The sequence below is a fragment of the Acomys russatus genome, chromosome 13 (genome assembly GCF_903995435.1).
Source record: "Acomys russatus chromosome 13, mAcoRus1.1, whole genome shotgun sequence".
Taxonomy (NCBI): Eukaryota; Metazoa; Chordata; class Mammalia; order Rodentia; family Muridae; genus Acomys; species Acomys russatus.
Window position 1 is genome coordinate 46624852 of NC_067149.1, and position 6000 is coordinate 46630851.

The following is a 6000-nucleotide window of genomic DNA, read 5'->3' on the forward strand; positions in this document are numbered from 1 at the left end:
CAAATGTTTGCCTTAGAAGTTGCAGGCAAGCTCACAGAAGACTGCATAAAATCACAAGATGAAAAAATATGGAGCACTGGGTGCCAACGGCTGAATTCCAAGTTCTAAAGGCTGAGAAAAAGATGAGAATGCTGCCGATAGGGAAGCCATTTTAGTGAAGGGCACCAAGGGTGAGTGGGTTGCAAAGGGCTACGGTCTCAAGAAGGTGCTGCCAGAAATCTCCAAGAAGCCAAACATGCCAAAGGACAAAGAAAGCCAAAGCTGTAATAACTTTCAGAAAATCTACAAGACACAACAAAGAAAGTAACTGACCATCCAAGAAAGCCCAAAGGGAAATAGACTAAAATAGAGGCAAAGAACAATTCTGTGTGTATGTGTGCGCACGCGTGTGCACACCCCACTTGTGAAGGGGAAGGAATACTCAGACATGAACACCATAGAGGATACTGGATATGCTGATCTACTTTTCACCTTATTCCTCAGGCATGGTCTTACACTGAACCTGGAGCTGGCTAGCTGCAGCAGCCCCAGCAAGCCTCCTCTTTGCCCCTACAGTATTAGTTACAGGCCATTTGTAGCCAGGATTGTACAAAGGTTCTGGGAATCCAGATGCAGAGCCTCATGCATACACAGCAAACAATCCCTCAACAAGTTACTGCTGGCAGTATCTATGTCCTTCATTTATTTGTTTTTGTTTTGTTTTTCTTTTTTTGTTTGTTTGTTTTCGAGACAGGGTTTCTCTATGTGTAATCTTGGCTGTCCTAGACTAGCTTTGTAGACCAGGCTGGCCTCGAAATCACAGGGATCCACCTGCCTCTGTCTCCAGAGTGCTGGGATTAAAGGCGTGCACCACTGCTCCCAGCTCTTCATTTAAAAAGAAAAAGGAAAAAGAAAAGGAAAAACACGGGGCTAATAAAATGGCTCAGGGGATAAAGGCTTTGACCACCTGAGCACCCACGAGAGTTCAAAGCCAGCAGAATAGGGCTAGAAAGATGGCTCAAAGGACAAGTTCAGCTCCTAGAACCCATATCTAACTTCAGTTTTTGGGGATCTAACGCCCTCCTCTGAACTCCATGGACACTTGCACTCACACATGCACAAACACACAAAGACTCAAAGACATACACACACACACACACACACACACACACACACACACACACACATACACAGAGTTAAAAATAAATCTTTTAAGTAGAATACAAATCAATAGTAGAATACAAATCAATATTTAGCATGAGCCACTTACATAAAAATTATCTCCAAGAGTCTATAAAATAATCACCAAAATAAACCTCTTAAGTGATATAATTCTGAATAATTTTTACTTTTATATTTCCTGACTCATTTTAATTTTGTCCCCTGAATACATTTCCCCCTTGTAACATTTCTGAGACAGGGTCTCAGTACAGAGCCCATGCTGGCTTAAGATCACAGGCCTGCCTCAGCCTCCCAAATACTGGGATTACAGAAATGTTCAACCACAGCCAGCAGACACCCACCACACACTGACTTTTTTCTTTCTCTATTGAGTGCTAGATAATAAAAATGTTAGACCTTACAGTCCATGAGTCTCTATAACAACTCTGAAATAACTCAACTTTGTATCCCAACAGCAAAACACTGATAAAAACCTAAACAAGTGCATGTGGCTATATCCTAGTTAAATAGGCAGCAGGCAGGACTTGGCTTGCTCTGAAATTGTCAAGCTCTGAAATAAAGGAAATAAAAGTATTTTCCTTTCTGAAAAGAAAACATGACTTATATTAAGTGCACTACTTAAACTGATACTACTCTTGGAAAAAATTTATTTGCTTTTATTTATACAATGAACACAAGGATGGAAAAACACACTCTTAAAGCTCCGGAAATCTTACTCTCATTCACAGAAGATAAAATCTGCTACTGAGTAGCCCAAAGCCTGAAACATAAACTGGGGGTTAGCCAGTTACAGATAAGACACTGGAAAGATCTTTCATGTTTAATTTGAATTTCTTTTAAAAAAAAAAAAAAAAGTCATAATTTACCACCAATCTGCTGAAGCCTATAGGTCGAAGTGTGCCTGTTGCTAGAATAATTTTTGTTTACAGTTCAGTCACAATCAGCACTGTGACAAATCTCAAAGAATGAAGTAGGACTTTATTCTACAAAAGGTGTAGAAGTGACCAGGAAGTGTGACAAGATCTTAAAGTGGCCTCTGGTAAAGACACTTGAAACTTTATAACTGACAAACTTATAATCCACCCCCTTTAAATATTAAGGCTTTGAGCTTTATTTTTTGAGTTGTGGTGGTGATGCACACCTTTAGCCCCAACACTCAGGAAGCAGAGGCAGGCTGATCTGAGTTCAAGGCCAGCCTAATCTACACAGTGAGTTCCAGGACAGCCAGGGCTACATACTGAGGCCACGTTTGGGGGACGCAGGGAGCTTTGAGTAGGGCATTTGCCAATATCAGAATTCTGGAGTCAGGGGCAGGATAAAAAATTTAAAGGCTTACCAGGACATGGTGGCGCAAGCCTTTAATCTCAGCACTTGGGAGGCAAAAGCAGGCGGATCGCTGTGAGTTCGAGGCCAGCCTGGTCTACAAGGTGAGTCCAGGACAATCAAGGCTACACAGAGAAACCCTGCCTTGAAAAACAAAAACAAAAAATTAAGGCTTGCCTGGGCTACATAAATACAGCCTGTCTCCAAAAACAACCAAAAAAGCTAAGTTGAGTCGCTTTTTAACATTTTCATTAGGGCCCAAGGAGGCAGATGATTCATGCCAACAGGATTCTTGTTAGTTTGGGGCAAATGTTTAGGCTACAGAGTAAGCTGCCCCCCCCCCAAAAGAAAACATTTAATTGGGAAGTGTTTTACGATCAAATAACTTTAACTATCATAAAAGACTTTGGAGTATTGTTAACTTGTTTCTTGGGGAGTAGGGGTAATAAGCAGTCTGCTTTATGAAAATACAGTGAAGACAGTAACCTAAGAGTTAAAGATGGTGAGATGGCTAAGCGAGTCAAGGGGCTTGCCATGCAAATGTTTAAGGCCTGAACACCCAAGTTCGATTCCTGGAACCCACATAACGTAGACCAGAACCAACTCTATAAAGTTGTCCTAACCTCCACTCGTGTGACATGAACACATGACCAACACACACACACACCATGCACACATACAACAATAAACTGGTAATTTTCATTTCTTAAAGTTTGCTTAAAATGAGACACCATGAGTAAAAAATTAAAACTAAAAGATCATCCTATTAAAATTTCCAACTATTCACTGTACCTACCAAATCCCAGTTGGCCGTATATCTTTCTACCAAAAACTAACTGCTCAACCCTCTCATGAAAGTTTTCAAACTCCAGAAGCAAACGCTTAAATCAAGGTCAAAGAAAGCCAGGAAAAAAAAAAAAAAAGCCCCAATCAGCTGTATGATCCAATGCTCTCTCAGACCTTTCAAAACTTACTTTGTAACCGTTAGTCCCTAAAACAAGCTGGCAGGTAAAAATCCAAAGGGGCTGAAAACTGGGCCCAAGAACTATCCCGCAGTGACTGCCTGAAGCGCCACCTAAGGAAAGGTGAGGGCAACCTTCCCGAATCCCAGTGGTGGGAAAAGTAGCGCGCTGAGCACAGCCCATCCGAAGCAAGCCTGGCCAGAGAAATCCCTAGAAGTGGCAGAAGACACCAACTACAGTGGGACGGGAGCATTCCCGTCGCGGGCCGTCACGGGGGTACCAGCTCCGAAGACGACAGTCGGAGCGAGGGGCTTCGGACCCTCCGCCCGGCGGTGGGCAAAGGGCAGCGGGCGCCCGCGACCGCTGCTGCACCGAGCGCGGCCCCAGGCCCGCTCCGGTCACCACTCGGGCCCCGCACCGGGCGCGCGGCCGCTGGTCAGAGTTCCGGCCAAGCTCGGAGCCGGCCAGGCGCGCGCTCCCGGCCCGCGACGGGGACACCTGTCCCTCAGCCCTCACCTCCTTCCGACCCCGGCAATCTGCTGAGCCCGGGAAGCCGCGCTCGAGCCACAGCCCCTCGCCCGGGTCGGCCGCCGCCTGGCCGCGCGGCTCCAGCGCCTCGGGAAGCAGTGCTTCGGGGAGGGGAAAGGGTGAGCGGAGGGAGGGGGCCGCTCGCTGGAGCCGCCACCGCCACCGCCACCGCGGTACCGCGTCGAAACTGTGCTCGCGCCGCCGCGACCGCCGCCGCCGCCGCCGCCGCCGCCGCCGCGTCTCCCCGCCTCCGCGCCCGCGCGTAGCCGTGACGCGCATCGCACGAGGCGGGTCGAGCCAGTAAGACCACACCCCGTGCGCAGCCGCGATGGTCTAAAACGGAAGTCTCCTCTCCGGTAGCTCAAGAACCACGGTGCATCTTGGGAGTTGTGGTTCGGCCCGGAACACAATGTAAACAGTGCGGGCAGAATGCCTCAGCTGTGCTCACCCTGTTTCTTCGACGATTCGCGAAGAGATGAGAGGAGGAGGAGGGGGCCGCCGCGGTCGGGGGTGCTTCCCTCGATGTGTATGGGTGCTAGCCACAGTTTAAAGACGCGGGCTGGAGCGTGTGTCTGTGTCTGAGGCCAACGTAATGCTAGGCGTCGTCTTGTGAAGGTTTTGGAATTCCAAAAGCGTTACTCAACTCTTCCTCAAACAGTAGGGCTTGTATTTATTACTGTATTAATGTATGATGACTTATGCCCTACTACTTCTAGAAGATATGTGTGAACTCTTAAAATATGTAATTCAGAATTATTCTCAATCGTCTTAAAAGTAAAGGTCGATTACAAACGACTTAAGCATTGTGTGTTTACCCTTAAGGAGTGATTTGCGGCTAGTGAGCTTTCCTATTGAAGTCTGCCTTAATAGGAGCCTAACAAGGAACTGTAGAAGCTGGTTTGCAGAGAAAAATGGTTTCTTCCTGTTCAGTTGTAAGAGGAATCTATCTTTCACAGCCTTCAGGCCAAAACTTAATACCCATTAAACTCAGAAGCTCTACTTTCGACTTTAGAGGAAGCCTTTGCCCACAGCTTATTGTCCTCGCAGTGGGAACACAATAGGTCTCACTTCTAAGAAGCTGAAGTCTGGTGTTGGGGAGGGGGGAAGGTGGGGGTGGAGAATGACACGGATGGAAAAATTCTTCAACCAGGAAAACCACTAGGGAGATTGAAGCAGGAAGAGCTTGCGTGTTCCAGGTCAGCCTGATCTACATAACAGCTTCCAGGACTGTAGCTCTTTTTTTTAAAAAAGACGCAAATGTTGGAGACTAAGATTGAGAAAGACGCCGCTGGTGGTGGTGATACATGTCTTTAGTCCCAGCACTTGGGAGACAATGGCAGGATGATCTCTGTGAGTTTGAGGCCAACCTGGTCTACAGAGGGAGTTCTAGGACAGCAAGGGCTACACAGAGAAACCCTGTCTAGAAAACAAAACAAAAAAAAAGATTGAGAAAGATCTTTCCACAACACATCAGAAATCAAGTGCAGGCATTTGGTAATTAAGAAGTTGACCAATAGCTGGAAATATAGCTCAATGGTAGAGGGCTTGCCTACCACTCTGAAGGCTTCAGTTCCATCACCAACTTAAGAGGGGGGAGAAAAAGGTCCATAATACCAGCTTAAATAGGACAAATGTCAGATTTTTTTTTTCTGGCCTTAATATAAAAAGTCCCCTAAGGAAAACAGACAGGATAGACCAGCCAAAAAAATAGCCAAAGATCCACATCTTGCCTGGTATGGGGGCTCACAATTAAATTCCTAGCACTTGGAGAGCTGGTATAGGACAGCTGCTGTGAATTCATGGCCAACCTGGGCCACAAGATGAATTCCAGGTCAGCCAGAGCTAGAATGAGACCCTGCCTCAGCAAAACAAAACAAAACAAAACTCCCTATCAAATCTGGCCTGCCTTGCTTTCTTTTAAAGACTCTACTTTAACCAGGCAAAGAACTTTACTCCAGGAACAACCTACCTTTTGCTGAAACAGGTTTTTAAGCAAACATCTTCATTTTTCCCTCCTACCTCTCAC

The 6000-nt window shown here is 46.2% G+C and overlaps 1 protein-coding gene across 1 annotated transcript in view; it reads right to left on the reverse strand.

Moving 5' to 3' along the window:
* Positions 1-4129, reverse strand: part of Adipor2 (adiponectin receptor 2) — a 49127-nt gene extending 44998 nt beyond the window's left edge. The window contains exon 1 of the mRNA XM_051155225.1: positions 3963-4129. The gene's annotated coding sequence lies outside the window, so the exon portion shown is untranslated. The remainder of the gene's footprint in view (positions 1-3962) is intronic.
* Between the last annotated feature and the right edge of the window lie 1871 nt (positions 4130-6000).